General features: G+C 43.3%; 1 long non-coding RNA gene across 1 annotated transcript in view; it reads right to left on the bottom strand.

Annotated features, from left to right (window-relative positions):
- LOC124720415 overlaps positions 1 to 20,575 on the bottom strand; it is a 66,560-nt gene extending 45,985 nt beyond the window's left edge. The window contains exon 1 of the long non-coding RNA XR_007006152.1: positions 20,444 to 20,575. This is a non-coding gene — a long non-coding RNA (uncharacterized LOC124720415). The remainder of the gene's footprint in view (positions 1 to 20,443) is intronic.
- Positions 20,576 to 26,687: the final 6,112 nt, after the last annotated feature.

The following is a 26,687-nucleotide window of genomic DNA, read 5'->3' on the forward strand; positions in this document are numbered from 1 at the left end:
TTGCAGGTGCAACAGTCTGGATGATTGACTGATCTGGCCTTGTAACACTAACCAAAACGGCCTTGCTGTGCTGGTACTGCGAACGGCTGAAAGCATGGGGAAACTACAGCCGTAATTTTTCCCGAGGACATGCAGCTTTACTGTATGGTTAAATGATGATGGCGTCCTCTTGGGTAAAACATTCCGGAGGTAAAATAGTCCCCCAATCGGATCTCCGGGCGGGGACTACTCAAGAGGACGTCGTTATCAGGAGAAAGAAAACTGGCGTTCTACGGATCGGAGCGTGGAATGTCAGATCCCTTAATCGGGCAGGTAGATTAGAAAATTTAAAAAGGGAAATGGATAGGTTAAAGTTAGATATAGTGGGAATTAGTGAACTTCAGTGGCAGGAGGAACAAGACTTTTGGTCAGGTGAATACAGTGTTATAAATACAAAATCAAATAGGGGTAATGCAGGAGTAGGTTTAATAATGAATAAAAAATAAGAGTGCGGGTTAGCTACTACAAACAGCATAGTGAACGCATTATTGTGGCCAAGATAAACACAAAGCCCATGCCTACTACAGTAGTACAAGTTTATATGCCAACTAGCTCTGCACATGATGAAGAAATTGATGAAATGTATGACGAGATAAAAGAAATTATTCAGGTAGTGAAGAGAGACGGAAATTTAATAGTCATGGGTGACTGGAATTCGTCAGTAGGAAAAGGGAGAGAAGGAAACATAGTAGGTGAATATGGATTGGGGGGAAGAAATGAAAGAGGAAGCCACCTTGTAGAATTTTGCACAGACCATAACTTAATCATAGCTAACACTTGGTTCAAGAATCATAAAAGAAGGTTGAATACCTGGAAGAATCCTGGAGATACTAAAAGGTTTCAGATTGATTATATAATGGTAAGACAGAGATTTAGGAACCAGGTTTTAAATTGTAAGACATTTCCAGGGGCAGATGCGGATTCTGACCACAATCTATTGGTTATGAATTGCAGATTGAAACTGAAGAAACTGCAAAAAGGTGGGAATTTAAGGAGATGGGACGTGAATAAACTGAAAGAACCAGAGGTTGTAGAGACTTTCAGGGAGAGCATAAGGGAACAATTGACAGGAATGGGGGAAAGAAATACAGTAGAAGAAAAATGGGTAGCTCTGAAGGATGAAGTAGTGAAGGCAGCAGAGGATCAAGTAGGTAAAAAGACGAGGGCTTCTAGAAATCCTTGGGTAACAGAAGAAATATTGAATTTAATTGGTGAAAGGAGAAAATATAAAAATGCACTAAATGAAGCAGGCAAAAAGGAATACAAATGTCTCAAAAATGAGATCGACAGGAAGTGCAAAATGGCTAAGCAGGGATGGCTAGAGGACAAATGTAAGGATGTAGAGGCTTGTCTCACTAGGGGTAAGATAGATACTGCCTACAGGAAAATTAAAGAGACCTTTGGACAGAAGAGACCGACTTGTATGAATATCAAGAGCTCAGATGGCAACCCAGTTCTAAGCAAAGAAGGGAAGGCAGGAAGGTGGAAGGAGTATATAAAGGGTTTATACAAGGGTGATATACGTGAGGGCAATATTATGGAAATGAAAGAGGATGTAGATGCAGATGAAATGGGAAATAAGGTACTGCGTGAAGAGTTTGACAGAGCACTGAAAGACCTGAGTCGAAACAAGGCACCGGGAGTAGATAACATTCCATTAGAACTACTGATGGCCTTGGGAGAGCCAGTCATGACAAAACTGTACCATCTGGTGAGCAAGATGTATGAAACAGGCGAAATACCCTCAGACTTCAAGAAGAATATAATAATTCCAATCCCAAAGAAAGCAGGTGTTGACAGATGTGAAAATTACCGAACTATAAGTTTAATAAGTCACAGCTGCAAAATACTAACGCGAATTCTTTACAGACGAATGGAAAAACTGGTAGAAGCGGACCTTGGGGAAGATCAGTTTGGATTCCGTAGAAATGTTGGAACACGTGAGGCAATACTAACCTTACGACTTATCTTAGAAGCTAGATTAAGAAAAGGCAAACCTACGTTTCTAGCATTTGTAGAATAAGAGAAAGCTTTCGACAACGTTAACTGGAATACTCTCTTTCAAATTCTGAAGGTGGCAGGGGTAAAATACAGGGAGCGAAAGGCTATTTACAATTTGTACAGAAACCAGATGGCAATTATAAGAGTCGAGGGGTATGAAAGGGAAGCAGTGGTTGGGAAAGGAGTGAGACAGGGTTGTAGCCTCTCCCCGATGTTATTCAATCTGTATATTGAGCAAGCAGTAAAGGAAACAAAAGAAATTTCGGAGTAGGTATTAAAATTCATGGAGAAGAAATAAAAACTTTGAGGTTCGCCGATGACATTGTAATTCTGTCAGAGACAGCAAAGGACTTGGAAGAGCAGTTGAACGGAATGGACAGTGTCTTGAAAGGAGGATATAAGATGAACATCAACAAAAGCAAAACAAGGATAATGTAATGTAGTCAAATTAAATCGGGTGATGCTGAGGGGATTAGATTAGGAAATGAGACACTTAAAGTAGTAAAGGAGTTTTGCTATTTGGGGAGCAAAATAACTGATGATGGTCGAAGTAGAGAGGATATAAAATGTAGATTGGCAATGGCAAGGAAATCGTTTCTGAAGAAAAGAAATTTGTTAGCATCGAGTATAGATTTAAGTGTCAGGAAGTCATTTCTGAAAGTATTTGTATGGTGTGTAGCCATGTATGGAAGTGAAACATGGACGATAATCAGTTTGGACAAGAGGAGAATAGAAGCTTTCGAAATGTGGTGCTACAGAAGAATGCTGAAGATAAGGTGGGTAGATCACATAACTAATGAGGAGGTACTGAACCGGATTGGGGAGAAGAGGAGTTTGTGGCACAACTTGACTAGAAGAAGGGATCGGTTGGTAGGACATGTTCTGAGACATCGAGGGATCACCAATTTAGTATTGGAGGGCAGCGTGGAGGGTAAAATCGTAGAGGGAGACCAAGAGATGAATACGCTAAACAGATTCAGAAGGATGTAGGTTGTAGTAGGTACTGGGAGATGAAGAAGCTTGCACAGGATAGAGTAGCATGGAGAGCTGCATCAAACCAGCCTCAGGACTGAAGACCACAACAACAACAACATGATCACTTAAGTTATTGTTTGCCACCCCTAGTTGGCATTGTGACGTTGTAGTAGTAGTAGCTGTAACCTGAAATGATGCGGAGACAGTTTAGGTCAGGAATATTCAGAACTGGATAACACGGCACTATTAAATTCTGCGAGTCGTATGCATTACTTGCACACGGAATTACTGTTTGAGTATAATTATAGAGTCAAATAAGTACTGCGTATTTTCTGGTGGGAAAGAGTAGTGGTAAACAGTCTTCGCTCCATCAATTTACTGAAACTGATGTTCCACAGAGATAGAATTTCTGGTTCGTGACTAAGTGGAAAACCTCTGAGTCAGACGTCAGTTTTGCAACGGTGGAATACTTTTCTACATTGTTGAAGTGGATACAACAGTTAGAGCAATTCCGTGAAAATGTGACCTTGGACCACATAAACTGAGTTTGTTGCAACGAAAACAGTTGATCTTGTGCAATATTTTCTTCCTTGTGCCACTTGAAGAAAGTGACGTCGACAAAGTCGTCTAGAGGGAATGACTATGCCGTATAACAGATAACTTTAATATCCTCTGGCTTTCAAAGCGGTCTTTACCGCCAGTTTTAGCATTTTACGAACGTCGTTGCTAAGCGCAAGTAAAATAAGTAATGCAACGCAGTTTCTGTTATGAAGTAACGTCTTCATCAGTTAGTTTACTTTTATCGTAATCTACGAATAATTGGAGATATCCGATATCAACTTGAAAAGAATTTCCTAGACATGGAAGGAACTACACTACTAGCCATTAAAATTTCTACACCACGAAGATGACGTGCTACAGACGCGGAATTAACCGACAGGAAGAAGATGCTGTGATATGCAAATGATTAGCTTTTCAGAGCATTCACAGAAGGTTGGCGCTGGTCGAGACACCTACAACTTGCTGACACGAGGAAAGTTGCCTACCGATTTCTCATACACAAAAAGCAGTTCACCGGCGTTGCCTGGTGAAACGTTGTTGTGATGCCTCGTGTAAGGAGGAGAAATGCGTACCATCGAGTTTCCGACTTTGATAAAGGTCGGATTGTAGCCTATCGCGATTGCGGTTTATCGTATCGAGACATTGCTGCTCGCGTTGGTCGATATCCAATGACTGTTAGAGTATGTTATCGGTGGGTTCAGGAGGGTAATACGGAAACCCGTGCTGGATCCCGACGGCCTCGTATCACTAGTAGTCGAGATGACAGGCATCTTATCCGCACGGCTGTAACGGATCGTGCAGCCACGTCTCGATCCCTGAGTCAACAGATGGGGACGTTTGCAAGACAACAACCATCTGCACGAACAGTTCGACGACGTTTGCAGCAGCATGGACTATCTGCTCACAGACCGTGGCTGCGGTTACCCTTGACGCTGCATCACAGACAGGAGCGCCTGCGATGGTGTACTCGACGATGAACCTGGGTGCGCGATGGCAATACGTCATTTTTTCGGATGAATCCAGGTTCTGTTTACAGCATCATAATGGCCGCATCCGTGTTTGGCGACATCGCGGTGAACGCACATTGGAAGCGTGTATTCGTCATCGCCATACTGGCGTATCATCTGGCGCGAGTGTATAGGGTGCCATCGGTTACACGTGTCGGTCACCTCTTGTTCGCATTGACGGCACTTTGAACAGTGGACGTTACATTTCATATATGTTACGACCCGTGGCTCTACCCTTCATTCGATCCCTGCGAAACCCTACATTTCAGCAAGATAATGCCCGACCGCATGTTGCAGGTCCTGTACGGGCCTTTCTGGATACAGAAAATGTTCGACTGCTGCCCTGGCCAGCACATCTTCCAGATCTCCCACCAATTGAAAACGTCTGGCCAATGGTGGCCGACCAACTGGCTCTTCACAATACGACAGTCACTACTCTTGATGAACTGTGGTATCGTGTTGAAGCTGCATGGGCAGCTGTACCTGTACACGCCATCCAAGCTCTGTTTGACTCAATGCCCAGGCGTATCAAGGCCATTATTACGACCAGAGGTGGTTGTTCTGGGTACTGATTTTTGAGGATCTGTGGACCCAAATTGCGTGAAAATGTAATCATATGTCAGTTCTAGTATAATATAGTTGCCCAATGAATGCCCGTTTATCATCTGCATTTCCTTTCGCTGTAGCAATTTTAATGGAGAGTAGTGTAAATAGCTACATGTTACGATCCACCTGCCGCAGAACGCTGCAACTACACTCCTGGAAATGGAAAAAAGAACACATTGACACCGGTGTGTCAGACCCACCATACTTGCTCCGGACACTGCGAGAGGGCTGTACAAGCAATGATCACACGCACGGCACAGCGGACACACCAGGAACCGCGGTGTTGGCCGTCGAATGGCGCTAGCTGCGCAGCATTTGTGCACCGCCGCCGTCAGTGTCAGCCAGTTTGCCGTGGCATACGGAGCTCCATCGCAGTCTTTAACACTGGTAGCATGCCGCGACAGCGTGGACGTGAACCGTATGTGCAGTTGACGGACTTTGAGCGAAGGCGTATAGTGGGCATGCGGGAGGCCGGGTGGACGTACCGCCGAATTGGTCAACACGTGGGGCGTGAGGTCTCCACAGTACATCGATGTTGTCGCCAGTGGTCGGCGGAAGGTGCACGTGCCCGTCGACCTGGGACCGGACCGCAGCGACGCACGGATGCACGCCAAGACCGTAGGATCCTACGCAGTGCCGTGGGGGACCGCACCGCCACTTCCCAGCAAATTAGGGATACTGTTGCTCCTGGGGTATCGGCGAGGACCATTCGCAACCGTCTCCATGAAGCTGGGCTACGGTCCCGCACACCGTTAGGCCGTCTTCCGCTCACGCCCCAACATCGTGCAGCTCGCCTCCAGTGGTGTCGCGACAGGCGTGAATGGAGGGACGAATGGAGACGTGTCGTCTTCAGCGATGAGAGTCGCTTCTGCCTTGGTGCCAATGATGGTCGTATGCGTGTTTGGCGCCGTGCAGGTGAGCGCCACAATCAGGACTGCATACGACCGAGGCACACAGGGCCAACACCCGGCATCATGGTGTGGGGAGCGATCTCCTACACTGGCCGTACACCACTGGTGATCGTCGAGGGGACACTGAATAGTGCACGGTACATCCAAACCGTCATCGAACCCATCGTTCTACCATTCCTAGACCGGCAGGGGAACTTGCTGTTCCAACAGGACAATGCACGTCCGCATGTATCCCGTGCCACCGAACGTGCTCTAGAAGGTGTAAGTCAACTACCATGGCCAGCAAGATCTCCGGATCTCTCCCCCATTGAGCATGTTTGGGACTGGATGAAGCGTCGTCTCACGCGGTCTGCACGTCCAGCACGAACGCTGGTCCAACTGAGGCGCCAGGTGGAAATGGCATGGCAAGCCGTTCCACAGGACTACATCCAGCATCTCTACAATCGTCTCCATGGGAGAATAGCAGCCTGCATTGCTGCGAAAGGTGGATATACACTGTGCTAGTGCCCACATTGTGCATGCTCTGTTGCCTGTGTCTATGTGCCTGTGGTTCTGTCAGTGTGATCATGTGATGTATCTGACCCCAGGAATGTGTCAATAAAGTTTCCCCTTCCTGGGACAATGAATTCACGGTGTTCTTATTTCAATTTCCAGGAGTGTATTTGCTGTGCACTAAATACAGGGTGCGGCGGGGGAACTTCCTTATTTAAAAAAATCGTAAATAAGGCAGTACTAGAGACATCAGTTTAATGGTTTTTCTTTTACAAAGAGTAACATCTACGTTTTGGAAATGATATCTTGAAGGTGGCCTCCGTTCTGCTCAATCCCTTTGGAGAGTGTAAATCGCAAGTTTCGGTCCACTTTTTGCAACATGTCTCTGTCGATATTGGGAATGGCAACACGAGTGTAGTTCCGAAGCTCAGCCGGGGTCTGCAGACGACTGCTATACACCAAGGTGTTCGTGCCGTGCGAGATGTGGCGCCATCTTATTGGTACCAGACATCACCCACATCGATTTCTTCCAGTTATGGAAGAAAAAACTGTTCAGTCACCTGAACACAACGCTTATCGTTCTGAAACTTCCTGTCAGATTAAAACTGTGTGACTGCCCGAGACTCGAACTCGGGACCTTTGCCTTTCGCGGCCAAATGCTCTAACAACTGAGGTACCCAAGCACGACTCACGCCCCGTCCTCACAGCTTTACTTATGCCAGTACCTTGTCTCCTACCTTCTAAACTTTACAGAAGCTCTCCTGCGAACCTTGCAGAACTAGCACTCCTGAAATAAAGGATATTGCGCAGACATGGCTTAGCCACAGCCTGGGGGATGTTTCCAGAATGAGATTTTCAGTCCGCAGCGGAGTCTGCGCTGATATGAAACTTCCTGGCAGATTAAAACTGTGTGCCCGACCGAGACTCGAACTCGGGACCTTTGCCTTTCGCGGGCAAGTGCTCTACCAACTGAGCTACCCAAGCACGACTCACGCCCCGTCCTCACAGCTTTACTTATGCCAGTACCTTGTCTCCTACCTTCTAAACTTTACAGAAGCTCTCCTGCGAACCTTGCAGAACTAGCACTCCTGAAATAAAGGATATTGCGTAGACATGGCTTAGCCACAGCCTGGGGAATGTTTCCAGAATGAGATTTTCAGTCTGCAGCGGAGTGTGCGCTGATATGAAACTTCCTGGCAGATTAAAACTGTGTCCCGGACCGAGACTCGAACTCGGGACCTTTACCTTTTGCGGGCAAGTGCTCTACCATCTGAGCTACCCAAGCACGACTCACGCCCCGTCCTCACAGCTTTACTTCCGCCAGTACCTTGTCTCCTACCTTCTAAACTTTACAGAAGCTCTCCTGCGAACCTTGCAGAACTAGCACTCCTGAAATAAAGGATATTGCGCAGACATGGCTTAGCCACAGCCTGGGGGATGTTTCCAGAATGAGATTTTCAGTCTGCAGCGGAGTGTGCGCTGATATGAAACTTCCTGGCAGATTAAAACTGTGTCCCGGACCGAGACTCGAACTCGGGACGTTTACCTTTTGCGGGCAAGTGCTCTACCAACTGAGCTACCCAAGCACGACGCACGCCCCGCCCTCACAGCTTCAATACCGCCAGTACCTCGTCTCCGACCTTCCAAACTTTGCAGAAGCTCTCCTGCGAATCTGCCAGGAAGTTTCATTATCAGCGCACACTCCGCTGCAGAGTGAAAATCTCATTCTGTTTCCTGAATGCGCGCTGAGCTCTGATGACCGGACGTCCACTCGAAAAGTAGGCCGCAACGGCGAATGCGCTCTCCTCTCTTGCCCACTGCATGATCGCTACTAAACTAACCTTAAAAAAAAGTTTAGGTTGACACTGAAACCCACTCAACAATGAGAAACGGCCGCTGTGTGCCGCGCGTTTCAAATAAGGAAGCTCCCGCGCCGCACCCTGTACTTACCTGTTTCTGGGCAACTGCTTCTAAAAATGAACAAGAACCATTAAGCACGCGTGTGGCAGCAGTAGAACGAAGAAGTTAATAGCGACAACGACACTATTAACCGAAATATTTGGTAGCTTCATACTCTGCAATGGTATTCCTCGATGCAAGAAATTTCTTCAAATAGTGAAAATTTCGTAATGGCTTCGAACCGAGCCTAGGATGGTGAAAAGCTTCTTTACATCCTGCTAACACGAGACTATCATAATTTCCGTGTCAGAAGCCTGATGACATAACCAGTTAATAGAGAACTGAATTTTTTTTAGCGTGTATAATTTTGTAAGTTATGCGCATCATACGTTACGACACAATCATGAATCTAGCCAGTGTGGGTTTCAGTTGTCTCGCATGCCGTCATAGTTTTTTTGTTGCGGGGTATGGTTTCGATTCCAACTTCTGTCATGTATTTTAAACACAACCGAAGAGATCTCCTTCACGTCTAGTAACGTCTAGTTGCACCTTCGTTCAGGACCCGCATTATAAACATCATATCGCTTCGCCACCATGTGAGGGACAGCTGGTTTAGGTTGGGCCATAGCAGAGGCACATGTTGCAGCGAACAGAAACTCTGTCGCCAGTGAGCTCCTTACACCAGAAACTTTATTGTATTTAATGGGCCAGTGGTCATTTCAGGTTGTAATGGTACTTGAATTACGCAACCATTACGGCACCTCACCTGAACCTCTCGATACCAGCAATATTCTACTGTGTTTCTTTAAAGTAGTTAACATATTTCTGAGACAACATTCAGATTTGATTTCATTTTTGATACATCGATATGTTTATATTGCAATGATTTTATTCTTATATGTATTCTTTCTTTTGTCACAATGATCTTTGTCGTACTTGTAACTCTGATTTTTGGGCGCGTAAGTAGTTAGAGAGTCCGACCTTGGAAAAGTCAAGTCTTGGTCGTAATGTTCGAAAGACGCATATTGTAGTCAGCTTATAAAATGTGAACTTTAACAGTGAGGAAGATGTTTTCAAGTATGTTTTGTATTGTGAAGTGATGTTTTGTGTGTTACGTGATATTGCAACAAAAGCAATAAAAAAGAGTTCTTAAACTTAAATTCGGAGTGCTGATTATTTTTTTACATTGTGCTAACTTTGAAAGGTTTAATCTTCAAGAGTGGTTTGTGAAACACATCTATAAAACTTTGGAATATAGCAGAATAAAACCTAGGCCTCTTTGCATCCGAGCTTGGAATCATCACCACCTAGATTTTCGACGATTGAGCCATGAATTTACAACGAGACCAGCGTGGCAAACACGAAAAGAGTGCCTAGTTTATTCATTATTACAAGAAATAACTTTATTAACTGTGCTCTAATGACACCTGCCACATAATAACTTTGTTTTTACTCGATAATGCAGTATTTAGCAGCGAGAGCAACACTACAATCATTATTAAATTTTTACCTTTGTTGTGGTAGGGTTGTTAGAAGCTCACAGGTCTCTATTTTATTTGAACTTGAGTCGTTGCGAAATTTGACGCTGGACTGCGATTCGAATTCGAATCTCCTCATTTGTGGTGTCTGACCGACACGGAGCGATATAGTTCGACCATTTCATTGTTTTCCCCAAGGTTGCAAACTACCTTAGGTCTCGTCGAAAGGCACATACACTTTATGATCAAAAGTATCCGGACACCCCCAGAAACCTAGTTTTTCATATTAGGTGCATTATGCCGCCACCTACTGCCAGTTACTCCATATCAGCGACCTCAGTAGTCATTAGAGATCGTGAGAGATCAGAATGGGGCACCCCACGGAACTCACGGGCTTCGAACGTGGTCAGGAGATTGGGTGTCACTTCTGTCATACGCATGATTTCCACACTCTTAAACATTCCTAGGTCGACTGTTTCCGATGTGATAGTGAAGTGAAAACGTGAAGGGACACGTACAGCACAAAATTGTAGAGGCCGACCTCGTCTGTTGACTGACAGAGACCACCGACAGTTGAAGAGGGTCGTAGTGTGTAATAGGCAGAAACCTATCCAGACCATCTCACAGGAATTCCAAACGGCGTCATGAACCACTGCAAGTACTATGACAGGCGGGAGGTTAGAAAACTTGGATTTCATGGTCGAGCGGCTGCTCATACGCCACACTTCACATCGGTAAATGCCAAACGATGCCTCGCCTGGTGCAAGCAGCGTAAACGTTGGTCGACTGAACAGTGGAAAAACGTTGTGTGGAGTGACGAATCACGGTACAAAATGTGGTGATCCGATGGCAGGGTGTGGGTATGGCGAATGCCCAGTGACCGTCATCTACCAGCGTGAGTAGTGCCAACAGTAAAATATGAAGGCGGTGGTGTTATGGCGTGGTCGTGTTTTTCATCGAGGGGACTTGCACCCATTCTTGTTTCGCGTGGCACTATCACAGAGCAGGCCTGCATTGATGTTTTAACCGCCTTCTTGCCTACCATTGTTGAAGAGCAATTTGGGGATGGCGATTGCATCTTTCAACACGATCGAGCACCTGTTCATAATCCACGGCCGATGGCGGGGTGGTTACATGACAATAACAACCCTGTAATGGACTGTGCTGTACAGAGTCCTGACTGAACCTTGTTGTTGTTGCTGTGGTCTTCAGTCCTGAGACTGGTTTGATGCAGCTCTCCATGCTAATCTATCCTGTGCAAGCTTCTTCATCTCCCAGTACCTACTGCAACGTACATCCTTCTGAATCTGTTTAGCGTATTCATCTCTTGGTCTCCCTCTACGATTTTACCCTCCACGCTGCCCTCCAATACTAAATTGGTGATCCCTCGATGTCTCAGAACATGTCCTACCAACCGATCCCTTCTTCTAGTCAAGTTGTGCCACAAGCTCCTCTTCTCCCCACTTCTATTCAATACCTCCTCATTAATTATGTGATCTACCCATCTAATCTTCAGCATTCTTCTGTAGCACCACATTTCGAAAGCTTCTATTCTCCTCTTGTCCAAACTGGTTATCGTCCACGTTTCACTTCCATACACGGCTACACTCCATACAAATACTTTCAGAAACGACTTCCTGACACTTAAATCGATTCTCGATGTTAACAAATTTCTCTTCTTCAGAAAAGCTTTCCTTGCCATTGCCAGTCTACATTTTATATCCTCTCTACTTCGACCATCATCAATTATTTCGCTGCCCAAATAGCAAAACTCCTTTACTACTTTAAGTGTCTCATTTCCTAATCTAATTCCCTCAGCATCACCCGACTTAATTCGACTACATTCCATTATCCTCGTTTTGCTTTTGTTGATGTTCATCTTATACCCTTCTTTCATGACACTGTCTATTCCGTTCAACTGCTTTTCCAAGTCCTTTGCTGTCTCTGGCAGAATTACAATGTCATCGGCGAACCTCAAAGTTTTTATTTCTTCACCATGAATTTTAATACCTACTCCGAATTTTTCTTTTGTTTCCTTCACTGCTTGATCAATATACAGATTGAATAACATCGGGGATAGGCTACAACCCTGTCTCACTCCCTTCCCAACCACTGCTTCCCTTTCATGCCCCTCAACTCTTATAACTAAAATGGTTCAAATGGCTCTGAGCACTATGGGACTTAACATCTATGGTCATCAGTCCCCTAGAACTTAGAACTACTTAAACCTAACTAACCTAAGGACAGCACACAACACCCAGCCATCACGAGGCAGAGAAAATCCCTGACCCCGCCGGGAATCGAACCCGGGAACCCGGGCTGGGAAGCGAGAACGCTACCGCACTCTTATAACTGCCATCTGGTTTCTGTACAAATTGTAAATAGCCTTTCGCTCCCTGTATTTTATCCCTGCCACCTTCAGAATTGGAGGGCAGCGTGGAGGGTAAAAATCGTAGAGGGAGACCAAGAGATGAATACACCAAGCAGATTCAGAAGGATGTAGGTTGCAGTAGGTACTGGGAGATGAAGAAGCTTGCACAGGATAAAGTAGCACGGAGAGCTGCATCAAACCAGTCTCAGGACTGAAGACCACAACAACAACAACCACCTTCAGAATTTGAAAGAGAGTATTCCAGTCAACATTGTCAAAAGCTTTCTCTAAGTCTACAAATGCTAGAACCTGAATCTTATGGAACACTTTTGGGATGTTTTGGAACGCCGACTTCGTGTCAGGCCTTCGATACCTCTCCTCAGTGCAGCACTCCGTGAAGAATGGGCTGCCATTTCGCAAGAAACCTTCCAGCACCTCACTGAACGTATCCCTGCGAGAGTGGAATTTGTTATCACGGCTAAGGGTTACCGAAGGTAGGCACCACGAACTTTTAAGTCATTTTCAGCAAGTGTCCGGATATTTTTGATCACATACTGTATGTGGGTTCGAATCCTGGTCCAGAACAAAACTATTCATGGTTTCATTTCAAGCCCTAGTATATACACACCGAACTACTGGTGATAAATAATTTTCATTTTTAATGTCTCTTCATGTCTTGTCAGCAACAACGAAAGGTGCCGTTATTTCCCGTCAACCATGCTCGCACCTCACTACTGGTGTGCAAACAATTCCTGGGTAGAAAAAGACGGCGGTAGGTACTGGGCACGATCCTCGGTCAGGAAAAAAATTATATCCTCATTTCAAATTCGAATATCTCGCTGCTGGTGAAAAAATTCGATGTCTAACATCTGATTTTACTTCGTTAACAATCTGATTGCTTGCTGGGTTCGAGTCTGTGTCACAAAACTTCATCTTAAACACGTGCAGACTTTACTACTTGAAATTATATGAAACGTTATTCGTGGTTAGTTAACAGGGAGATGGGAGTCTCGACAGTATTCCAGCCAGAGTACTACATTTCAAGTTTACATTTGCCAACTGTTACTGGTGGAAACTTCGATATTTCGCGACTCTTTATGCCTGCTCACCGATGACGAAAGTGGCAGTCAGCGAGTCTCGTTCAGCACGAAAGTTTTCCTTAGTTACAGTGGCTAAAGCCGATTGGTTGCAATCCAGATCCAGAACAAAAAAGGACGTCATGTCGTTGGGACTAATACTTGTTCAATCATGAGTACAGAGAAATTAGTGCTGGCACTATGTCAATTTTGTGGTTTCTAGAGAGCGCTTGATGCCGTTAGTCACACTGCTTTTAACTGGTTAGCTCAACAATCACTTTATGACAAACCACTCATATCAGGAACGACTTTTCACAAATGGGGGGAAAACCATTAAAAGTGCAAAAATACTTCGAATTAGCAGAGAACTTTACTAGTCGAGACATTATCTCAAAATATCTTGTTCGTAAAAATGTTTAACTTTGCCGAAAGATTGCTGTAATGATATATGTGATTCAATTTCTAATAAGTGTGGTAGTGACTTTGAAATGTCACTGTAGCCCGCATCTCGTGGTCGTGCGGTAGCGTTCTCACTTCCCATGCCCGGGTTCCCGGGTTCGATTCCCGGCGGGGTCAGGGATTTTCTCTGCCTCGTGATGGCTGGGTGTTGTGTGATGTCCTTAGGTTGGTTAGGTTTAAGTAGTTCTACGTTCTAGGGGACTGATGACCATAGATGTTAAGTCCCATAGTGCTCAGAGCCATTTGAACCATTTTGAAATGTCACTGTAACAAAATTGAGTTTACATGTGTTAAGGACTGTCTGATTTCTAATGATGCGTTTCCTAGAATTTGCATCTGGACTGATTGCTTTAATCCTTGTGATGTCTTGAGGTAGCAATTTTGGAAAGTCAAACGACTGTACTGCAATGATATTAGAGGACCCGCAAGACAGTTACGTTGTGCGGGTTGCATGCAAATCAGGCGAAACGCAATTCAGGTTATTCATATAGTTTTGTGGATGGTAGTACGCTAAAATTAAGATGTAAAGTGATTCATGTTGTGCATATTGTATTATAGCTAGGTCTGATGTGACTTGGATAAAAACTGAAACCAGAGTAATACACAAATCTAAACTTTTAACTAACAATTTTGCAAATATTTTCCACGCTCGTGTTTGTGCGTTACTCACTCCAAAGCAGTTAAGTATGATGGGGCTACATTAATCTACGAATACGTGTGTTAGGAGTGTAGTACTGTTCAACAGAGGCCTTCGCGGAAGTTGCAAAAACTGATCGTGAACCGTGTCGGGCGCTGTACATCTGCAACAGACCAAGTAATTAAACACGAATTCGAAGCAAAATTTGTTAATTTGACCGGTACCACACTCTCACACGAAGATTTATGAGTGCTTAACAGAGGCTTAAACTGTGGTGTCACCGCCAGACACCACACTTGCTAGGTGGTAGCTTAAATCGGCCGCAGTCCATTTAGTACATGTCGGACCCGCGTGTCGCCACTGTGTGATCGCAGACCGAGCGCCACCACAAGGCAGGTCTCGAGATACGGAATAGCACTCGCCCCAGTTGTACGACGACTTTGCTAGCGACTACACTGACGAAGCCTTTCTCTCATTTGCCGAGAGACAGAATAGCCTTCAGCTAAGTCCATGGCTACGACCTAGCAAGGCGCCATTAGCCTTACATAGTTTGATAGTGATCGTATGAAATGTCTCATCAAGAACGTTGTATTCACAACAAGGATAAATAAAAGTTAAGTATTCGAGGAGCTGCATACTTTTCTTATTAGCATTCAATACTTATCCTGTTCCAGAATTCACGCCCGTCTGTGTTAGATAGTGTGCATTTCGGCTTCCTCTATCTACAAGGTGTTGGCACATTTGCCAACACATCATAAACTTTAACTTGCCACGAAACTTTATTTATGAGTTACTTAAAGAAATTATTTCATAGATTAAAAGTGGCTGCAAGGTGCTAAAGTTGTCTAAATCTGTACAGGCGAATATATCAATAAAAACATATATCCTGGCGGAGGTTCGAGTCCTCCCTCGGGCATGGGTGAGTGTGTTTGTTTGTCCTTAGGATAATTTAGGTTAAGTAGTGTGTAAGCTTATGGACTGATGACCTTAGCAGTTAAGTCCCATAAGATTTCACACACATTTGAACATTTTTTGAAAAACATATAATTCGCTTGCACTTTCTCGTAATAAAAATGGACCTTTGAAGTGCCTGTGTAACACGGTACAGAAATTAAAGTAAAAACTGGTAAAAAATAAGATGTCGCTACGAAGGCTGACTAGAGTTCCCCAGTTGTTCTCGTTAACGATGCCTATACATTTTTAAAACAGAAATATATTTTGAAGACAATGAAATAGTACAGGTAAATAGTCACTTGCGCCTTTTGATAATGTTGTCAGGAATGCTATTAACAATTCTACTATGCTTCCAGATACTAAATGGAGGAAGAAAAAGTCACTGATGATCTAACAATGCCACTTTTACGAGCACGAAGCTCCGTAAAGAAAACCATTATATTCGTCCTGTAGATAGCGCTTGTAAATATCTTTTGTCAAGCAAAAATTAAAGAGTTTTGTACCTTCCAAAAACTGTTCAGTGTCAAAAATAGCTCTGAGATAGCACAGTTTTACAAAATACAGTCTTGCCTGAAAATGAACGTCTTGCATCCTTCGATGTTAAGAATCTTTATACGAATGTGCCAATTTATGAAACAGAGGTTATTTATAACAATTTCATTGTTTTTGAATGACAACATCTTTACGCCAGTGACTGTTATAGGTTTTTATTACAATATTGTAATTTCGGCCTTAGGCCATTATCAAGTGCTGATAATGGCCTATGGCCGAAACTGCAATCGCATAATAAAAATCTATAACAGTCACTGGCGTAAAGATGATGTCCAAACAGTTTTGTATGACTGTGAATCCCAACTACAACAATTATAATTTCATTGTTTGGAAAAATAGACCCTACATATATGCTGCTGAGTTAATGGAGTCACTTGATATATCCTTATCTTTTAATAACTTTACCCCTAATAAGAAAATTTGTCAGCAAAAAATAGTCTTGTAATGGGTTCAAGTCTCTCAGGAATCCTTTCAAAAATTTTTATAAATTTTCTAGAGAGCAAATTGTTTGATACATGCGCCACAGCATGAGAATAGATTACAGTGTAAAGCAGAAACGTCGACCACGTTTTCATAATCTTGTCAGGTGATGAAAATGACGTTCAGGACCTAACGAATATTTCCAATTCTTTACATAGAAATATAGAATTAACTCATGAAATCGAAGTAATGGATTCAATAAAATTTTGTGGACTTACAAATCACCAGAACAGGACATACTGTTAAAATTGAAACATATCGTAAGCCAATTGCTACGATTTTGATTACATCGCAAGAGTCATGTCACCTACCAACTCAAAAGTATGTTTATTTTACTTGAAGGTTTTATCGGCTAGCTGAGTTAGGCTGCTCAAAAGATATGATTGAGGAGGAAACTGACGTGGTGCTTCAAGTCGGAATATCTAACGGCGTCACAGCGGCGGCAGTCAGGAGAATTGAATGAAAGATATTTGACAGATTAGAAAAGAATGAAGTGGTTAACAAGGAGGCGGAAAAGTATGTTTCGTTGTCATACTATGAGTCCATGTGAGATAGGATAGCAGATGTCTTCCGCAAATATAATAATGCAGTGGGATATCAAACGAATAATAAACTGGGTAAATTGCTGCGACACAACTCAGAACCACCACCTAATAAATTCTGTATTACTGGTATCTATAAAATTTTCTGCGGTTCATGTGGGTATATTACATCTAGCAAACTGGAAGGGAGTTTCAAATTAGATTTCATGAACATGGATATGTAAGTAATCGGAGAGCGCTGCAATTTCATTTAAAGGAGAACTATCAGCTTAAAAATACTGAATATGAGCTGTCCAGTTTGCATTTTAGTAATAAGTGCATAATATTGGATATTTTTGAAAAAATTAAAATGTATATGGGTAATCAGTTAGAGTGAGAATTTATAAAAAATGAGCAAATATCAAGCATTAGTAGGTGGTTCTTTGAGTTTTTCAATGATTTTCTTGCGAATAGGAAAAAGCAATGAAAACCCATCCAGATTATTTCGTTTAGGTTTCACTATATTTATGGAATTTTAATGTCGACATATAAGTTTATTAGTGAACGGTCTTTCAGAAGTTTTACTGTAAATCTAAAGCTGGCAGGTAGTAATACATTTGTTCTACGAAATCTGAATTGTTGTGTTGTACTTTATTGTTGACTTTCTTACATAACTGTGATGGTAAATTTGAAATAATTTTAATTATATTTGCCTTATTTAAAAATAATTATTTCAATTAATTTTGCATCAGATGTGACACCCTCTACTGCAATCACGAGCAAATCACATAATTTGGTTCTGTATGACGTTGTTGTTAATAGAATACTGCTTTTTACAACTGACGTTTGTGCACACAAGTGCTGGCTGAACTTTTGCTCTTTTGTATTAATATTCCCTTTTTTAACATGCATCAGAAGTGCTATCCGCTAGCGATAAGGGTTTACATTATGGCTCCATTAGCGGTACCTCAACATTACAACTGTAATCAGCTGCTGTTAGGTCTACTCTTTGTACACAACGACAAATGTTTTGCTAGACTTTTGTACTGAAGTTATTCAACGTCCCTGTCAATGCTTGTAATGATCTTAAATGGCGTGTATTTAGGTTGTACACAATTAATTTCATTTGAGGTTCATATAATGTCATTTCTTTGATTGCGCTGCCTTGTATGATATCATTATTTGCACTTGTCTTTATTATTTGTCACAATGTCACCTGATGATGGGCTACACCCGAAATGCGTTTGATGACAATGGATTCCATACCATATCGATATGTATTACGTAGGCCACTTATCAGCATTTTTATAGTCAGCTTTTATTGTTTTGAACGAGTTCTCCTGCCGGATTCTGTAGTTATTTTAACCTAAAAAAATTAAGCCTACGTGAGGTGATCACAATGTCTCCCCCCTTTGTAGAAGATGTGACTTTGCACAATGAGTGGCATGTTCGACACTTTCAGGTTGCATACCCTACTTACACTTCAACATGTCTTTAAAAAGTATGTTCCAAGTGACAGTCAAAAATAATTAACGGAAATTTATATTTTTTTAAAACATTTTGCGGTGCTCACAAAGTACCCTCATGGTTCTTTGGAAATACACTTTACTGAAAATACGTTGGCACTGCTAGGGTTTAGATTTCCAGCTGCTGGCGTATATTATCAAGTCCTCTAATTCAGTGCAGCTTTATCTCAGCAGCTACTATTGTTTTTGAAGGAGCACTGTCAGTTTGGGATGCCTCAGGGAATACATGATGGTAAGCAAAACAAATGATTTTCATGTAATATTTATGCATTTCTTTATGTATGTAGCACAAAAATGCCGCTATGAGTCAAAGGAACTCATTTAAAAATTATAAGTAGAAAGACTACAAATGGGTGTAGTGCAAATCATCTAATAAATACAGTAACAAATAAACCGTTAGTTTAAGGCCGAAGTGAAGCACGTGAAGGTTTTATTCAAGCAGAAAGGGCAGTCAGAGGTGGCCAAGCGTATAGTTTGTATACAAGTTGTATCCTAATTAGTAGCGAAATTTATGTGTCTTGCCCTCAGATGCTTATTTATGATTCTCTGGTTCAAAATTTCGTTGCAATGGCAAATGCAAATGACTCTGAGCACTATGGGACTTAACATCTGAGGTCATCGGACCACGAGACATAGAACAGCTTAAACCTAACTAACCTAAGGACATCACACACATCCATGCCCGAGGCAGGATTCGAACCTGCGACCGTAGCAGCCGCGTGGTTCCGGACTGAAGCGCCTAGAACCGCTCGGCCACTCCGGCCGGCAACGCCAGCAAAAACGAGCAAGAATTGGCACGGCATTGCTGTTACAATGTGGCGTGGCTTGTTGGATGGCACGTGTGTACGTGCAATGTGCGAGACTTTCCGCATATAGTCTGTATGGTAGTTTCTCCGTCGTCAGGCATCAATTGTTTTACAGAATGCCAACCATACCCAGGCTGGAAGTCTTTAGGAAGTGCAGCGTGAGTCAAGTACAATGCTCCATTTGATTTAAAAGATTAAAAATGGAAGAAGCCACAAGAAACTTGTGACAATGATATGAGGAGAAAACCCGTAACGTAACAATTCACTCATACTTACAATAAAAATAGAAAACAGCCGATCTGCTGCATGTGTCTAATTAACAAACCTTTGTCTCCTTGTAGCCCTTGAAAACGGACAAATTAACACGAAAAATAGAATTCTTCACTCTCCGTTTTCATCCTTTACCACTGACTACTGGTAATGCCCAATGGTCCGCGATTACAACATGATTTTTGAGGAGAGTTTGGAAAAAATAAGAACCAATAAGAGAACACTGGTGATTTTTTTTGTATTGCAGTATTCAATCACGTATCAGTTTTCGAGAAAAGCAGCGAGTGGTGGATCGACTAAGTCTTCTTTTATTAACCTGTTTAATTGAATATTTTGAGTCTAGAATGAGATTTTCACTCTGCAGCGGAGTGTGCGCTGATATGAAACTTCCTGGCAGATTAAAACTATGTGCCGGACCGAGACTCGAACTCGGGACCTTTGCCCGCGAAAGGAAAATGTCCCGAGTTTGAGTCTCGATCCGGCACGCAGTTTTAATCTGCCAGGAAGTTTTATTTTGATTCGGTGTGTCTTAAAAATGAGCGAGTATGAATTCTTCAAACTGTTTGATTTCTAAATTTACTACGTTAGGAAATAATAAGACTAAAGAACCGAAAATCATTTCAGAAACCGGTTATTTTGAGCGGTTTTAACAGTCCAGTTAAACTGGAGTTGAAAAAACCGATATAACTGAATACCGGTTATTTCAGCGATAAGCGCCAGCCCTATTGCATGTGTAACTCCCTGGTTCGATGTAATAAGTACAAGAAATAAAAAGTTTGTTGTGCGTGATAGGTGATTCACGACTGCAGTGGCGGTGTTTACCTGCTGAGAAGAGGTGGCACGAAGCGACGAAGAGCAGCGCGAGAAGCAGCACAGTCCGTAGCCCCGCCATGTCCGCTGGTCTCTGCTCCCTCGACACACTGGCTGGCTAGTGAGCCTAACCGCTCAGCGCACTCTGATTGGCTGCTGCGGACGCTTGGAGGCCATTGGTCGGTCTGATAATTCCCTCTCTGACGTCACCTGCCTGGCCGCTCTCCCGCGTGCAGACTCAATTGTAAGATTGCTAGACGCTCGTCACACAGCTACATGCTGTTGTTGCGGTCTTCAGTCCCAAATACTGGTTTGACACAGCTCTCTGCGCTAGTCCATCCTGGGCAAGACTCTTCGTCTTGGCATAACTACTGCTGCTTACAGCTGTACATAGGGTGACCAGATGCAGTTGTTTAAAAAGGAGGACAAGCAGCTTCAAAAAGGAGGACAAAGGAAAAGAAAGAGGACACATCACACATGTGAACTGCAGATGAAGATACCACCCGTCACGTGTGGACAAGTCACGTGACTGCCGGAAATTACCGGTAAAACTAGTAGTTCATTGATGACTAACTGAAAACCTCAGCTGCCGACAGGTGTTGTTGTGTGTGTGTGTGAAATGTTATGGGACTTAACTGCTAAGGTCATCAGTCCCTAAGCTTACACACTACTTAACCTAAATTATCCTAAGGACAAACACACACACCCATGCCCGAGGCAGGACTCGAACCTCCGCCGGGACCAGCCGCACATGACTGCAGCGCCTTTAGACCGCGCGGCTAATCGCGCGCGGCAGGTGTTGTTGATATACTTCGATGTGGACAGCTGGAAATGTGTGCCCCGACCGGGACTCAAACCCATGACCTCCTGCTTACATCGCAGACGCTATATCCATCTCAGCCACCGAGGATACAGATGAACAGCGCGACTGCAGGGACTTATCCCTTGCACGCTTTCCGTGAGACTCACATTCCCAACTGTTCACAATTCTACATATGTAATGTACCTTACAGACATTTGCCCATCCACTCATTACTGGCGCACGCTTTGGCGATTCCCGTAAGTGTTTGGGCAACCTGTGCGCAGCTGAGGTTTTCAGTTAGTCATCATTTATCCCAGGGAAAAGCTACACGGTCATCAACAGTAACTGTTCTTTCGAGAACAAGTTACTGTCTTCGTATATATAGTTAAAGGCTACCCAGCCATTGACCTTCATCTGTGTGAATGCGCACAGGTTGCCCAAACTCTTACGGGAATCGCCAAAGTGTGCGCGAGTAATGAGTGGTTGGGCAAATGTCTATAAAAAGGTACAATACATATGTAGAATTGTGGACAGTTGGGAATGTGAGTCTCACGGGAAGCGTGCAAGGGATAAATCCCTGCAGTCGCGCTATTCATCTGTTTCCTCGGTGGCTCAGATGGATAGAGCGTCTGCCATGTAAGCTGGAGTTCCCGGTAGGAGCACACATTTTTCAGCTGTCCACATCGAAGTATATCAACAACACCTGTCGGGAGCTGAGGTTTTCAATTAGTCATCATTTATTCCACGGAAAAGCTGCACAGTCATCAATAGTAACTGTTCTTTCGAGAACAAGTTACTGTCTTCGTATGTATAGTAGTTAATTGTTACTCGTGATCAGCTGGTGATCCCCAGAGCAATATCTTTTTATTTTAGATTAAAAACATTGACTGTGGTGACAGTTTGGCATCAGTTGTTTTTATATTTACGCGTAGTTTTAAGATTTAACAAATAAGGCTGCCTAAACGCCACTACTGATTGGCTACTTCCATGTTACTTGTCCAAAGCTGACGGGTGGTATCCTCACCTGCAGTATTCCCCACCAAAGATACGATAACTTTTAATAAATGAGTTTATTATTTTTTTATGCTTCAGAGTGGCAATATGATGTTCAATATCTTGGCCACCTCTGGAAGAAATTTAACATTTCAGTGACAAAGCAACATGCATTTCGTTTTATAGCGCTCAGGTCTCCAATAGGATTGCGTGTTTCTGCCGGGAATTAAAACTAGTTGTCAATTGTTACTAATGGTCAGGTGGTGGTTAACTGAGCAATATAAAGAAATTAAAGACATTGATTGTGGTGACAGTGTGGCGTCAATTGTTTTGTTATGTCAACAACACGGAATTGTTTACAAAGCGAAAAACGTAAGGGCATTCACCTCCCTTCATTCGACGCATCGCTACCAACATCTACAATTCAAGCAGCAGCTGACGGCATGTAAACCGCACTTTAACCTTCCGAATACAAATATACTGAATGACTATGAAACAATGAAATAAAACCATGACACTCTGTCGGGCTATTTCTTACCTTTATTGGCCACTGAGACGTATGTTCCAGCCTCCACATATCTTACATTCCGCTTCAAATTTATTTCTCCCTTTCTTGAAAGCCGGATATTTGCAGGAAAGGACATCAGAAAATGTACACTTTCGTACAGGCGTAGCCAAATATTTTACGTAACTCACTCGGTTAAAAATTACACTCACAAATCACACGTGCACTACAGGTAGCCACGCCAATACAAAGCGAGGATACGGAACGAAAATTTTAAATAATCGACATCTGCATTCGCCTATAGTTCGATCAATGATAACATCGACGATCCTGTCGCCACCTACTAAAACCGCTTTCGTGCTTGTTTATCATGAAGGCTGTGTCAATAAAAATGGTTCAAATGCATCTGAGCACTATGGGACTTAACATCTGAGGTCATCAGTCCCCTAGAACTTAGAACTACTTAAACCTAACTAACCTAAGTTCATCACACACATCCATGCCCGAGACAGGATTGGAACCTGCGACTGTAGCAGTCGCGCGGTTCCAGACTGAAGCACCTAGAACCGCTCGGCCACACCGGCCGGCCTGTGCCGAGTATTTAAGAAAAGAGCAGTAGAACAGGACGAATTGTAAATGTAACTGTATTACGCTCAACTTTGCGAAAAAGCCGGACACTAAAAATCCGCCCGGACCTCGGACAAAAAACAAAAAAGGAGGACATGTCAGGATTAATCCGGACGTCTGGTCACCCTAAGCTTACAGCCACCTGAAGCTGATTATTATTGGAGGCAGGCCTTGCCATCCCTCGACAGCAGTGGTAGCCAAACTTATTTGGAAGAAGAGCCAGTACTGACTTAGTGGAGCAGCTTCTCGGGCCGAATATGTACCGATCTTATTCAAATGGCTCTGAGCACTATGGGACTTAATATCTGAGGTCATCAGTCCCCTAGAACTTAGAACTACGTAAACCTAACTAACCTAAGGACATCACACACATCCATGCCCGAGGCAGGATTCGAACCTGCGACCGTAGCGGTCACGCGGTTCCAGACTGAAGCGCCTAATACCGCACGGCCACACCGGCCGGCACCCATCTTATTATTAATTGTTAACCTATACAGGGTGTAACAAAAAGGTACGGCCAAACTTTCAGGAAGCATTCCTCACACTCAAAGAAAGAAAATATGTTATATGGACATGTGTCCGGAAACGCTTACTTTCCATGTTAGAGCTCATTTTATTACTTCTCTTCAAATCACATTAATCATGGAATGGAAACACACAGCAACAGAACGTACCAGCGTGACTTCAAACACTTTGTTACAGGAAATGCTCAAAATGTCCTCCGTTATCGAGGATACATGCATCCTCCCTCCGTCGCACGGAATCCCTGATGCGCTGACGCAGCCGTGGAGAATGGCGTATTGTATCACAGCCGTCCACAATACGAGCACGCAGAGTCTCTACATTTGGTACTGGGGTTGCGTAGACAAGAGCTTTCAAATGCTGCCATAAATGAAAGTCGAGAGGGTTGAGGTCAGGAGAGCGTGGAGGCCACGGAATTGGTCCGCCTCTACCAATCCATCGGTCACCGAATCTGTTGTTGAGAAGCGTACGAACACTTCGACTGAAATGTGCAGGAGCTCCATCGTGCATGAACCACATGTTGTGTCGTACTTGTAAAGGCACATGTTCTAGCAGTACAGGTCGTATGAAATCATGATAACGTGCTCCATTGAGCGTAGGGGGAAGAACATGGGGCCCAATCGAGACATCACCAACAATGCCTGCCCAAACGTTCACAGAAAATCTGTGTTGATGACGTGATTGCACAATGTGCGGATTCTCGTCAGCCCACACATGTCGTTTGTGAAAATTTACAATTTGATCACGTTGGAATGAAGCCTCATCCGTAAAGAGAACATTTGCACTGAAATGAGGATTGACACATTGTCGGATGAGCCATTCGCAGAAGTGTACCCGTGGAGGCCAATCAGCTGCTGATAGTGCCTGCACACGCTGTACACGGTACGGAAACAACTGGTTCTCCCGTAGCACTCTCCATACAATGACGTGGTCAACGTTACCTTGTACAGTAGCAACTTCTCTGACGCTGACATTAGGGTTATCGTCAACTGCACGAAGAACTGACTCGTCCATTGCAGGTGTCCTCGTCGTTCTAGGTCTTCCCCAGTCGCGAGTCATAGGCTAGAATGTTCCGTGCTCCCTAAGACGGCGATCAATTGCTTCGAACGTCTTCCTGTCGGGAGACCTACGTTCTGGAAATCTCGATACAAACGTACCGCGCCACGGCTGTTGCCCCGTGCTAATCCGTACATCAAATGGGCATCTGCCAACTCCGCATTTGTAAACATTGCACTGACTGCAAAACCACGTTCGTGATGAACACTAACCTGTCGATGCTACGTACTGATGTGCTTGATACTAGTACTGTAGAGCAATGAGTCGCATGTCAACACAAGCACCGAGGTCAACATTACCTTCCTTCAATTGGGGCAACTGGCAGTGAATCGAGGAACTACAGTACATACTGACGAAACTAAAATGAGCTCTAACTTGGAAATTAAGCGTTTCCGGACACATGTCCACATAACATCTTTTCTTTATTTGTGTGTGAGGAATGTTTCCTGAAAGTTTGACCGTACGTTTTTGTAACACGCTGTATAATTTTGCATGTTACGAGACCCATGTATTTTAGCTACAGTAAGGACACGACAGATTTCCCGCTGGCCCCCAGGTACTCATCGTTAAAAATCGGCACCTTTCGGAATACTTCGTATCAACTTTTCTGTGTTTGAGATTGCTGTCATCCTCGACGAACCCACAGTTTTGACACTGCAATTGCCTGACAAGGTGTTTTTGTGTTATCTGTGTGAGCAGATGCGTAATTCAGTAACAATGGTAAGTTCAAATTGTAAATTTGTGGAAAGCACTTACGGGATCGAACTTCTGACGTCGTCGGTCCCTAAGCTCACACTCTACTTAATCAAACTTAAACTAACCTCCGCTAAGGACAACACACGCACCCACGCCGGAGGGAGGTCTCGAACCACCGACGGGGGGATCCGCGCGGACCGTGACAAGTCAGCTTAGACTATCCCACGCGTTAATAATAACTTTACTTATCAACTTTGTTGACATTGTGAACCAAAAGACACGCGATCTGTCGTAATTTTTTTTAAGTTAGGGGTTGGAAACCGATGACATCAAGATCGCACGTGAAGTCTTCTTCATTTGGATCCATTACTAGTTTCGGCTAACAATTTAGCCACCTTCAGATCATAAAATACTCTTGATACGTGTTGGCGTCATTATGGCTTCACCAACATTAATCAAGAGTGTCTTATGATCTGAAGATATCTAACTTGTCAGCAGAAACTAGCAATGAATGCAAACGAAGAAGATTTCATGTGTCATCTTGACTTCACGGGTTCTCAACCCCCACATAAATAAAAAAATAATTGTATGGGTATTTAATTGGACTATGCAGTATGAGACACGATTAAGTGTTTTGAAGATCATTTTTCTTCTTGGATTACAAAAGCCTTAATTTGATTTCATATTCATTCCTACAAATATGTAATTTTGGCCAACAATTTAGACAGCTTCAGGTCATAAAACATTCTTGTTTATTGTTGGTGTCATTACGGACGGCTTCACCAGCACTAATCGAGAATGTCTTATGATCTGGAGATAGCTAGCTTGCCAGCCGAAACTAATAGTGAACCCAAATGAAGAAGATCTCATCTGTGATGTTGACTTCATGGGTTCACAATCCATAACAAAAATAACAAATAAGTGTACATGTATTTAAATGCATTATGCAGTATGAGACAGGATCAAAAATGTTTACTAAATCTTTTAAATGTATTTTTCCTTCTACTCAATACATAGCATTAAAAAAGCCTTAATTTAATTTCGTATTCATTCCT

This window comes from Schistocerca piceifrons, chromosome 11, assembly GCF_021461385.2.
Source record: "Schistocerca piceifrons isolate TAMUIC-IGC-003096 chromosome 11, iqSchPice1.1, whole genome shotgun sequence".
Classification (NCBI taxonomy): Eukaryota; Metazoa; Arthropoda; class Insecta; order Orthoptera; family Acrididae; genus Schistocerca; species Schistocerca piceifrons.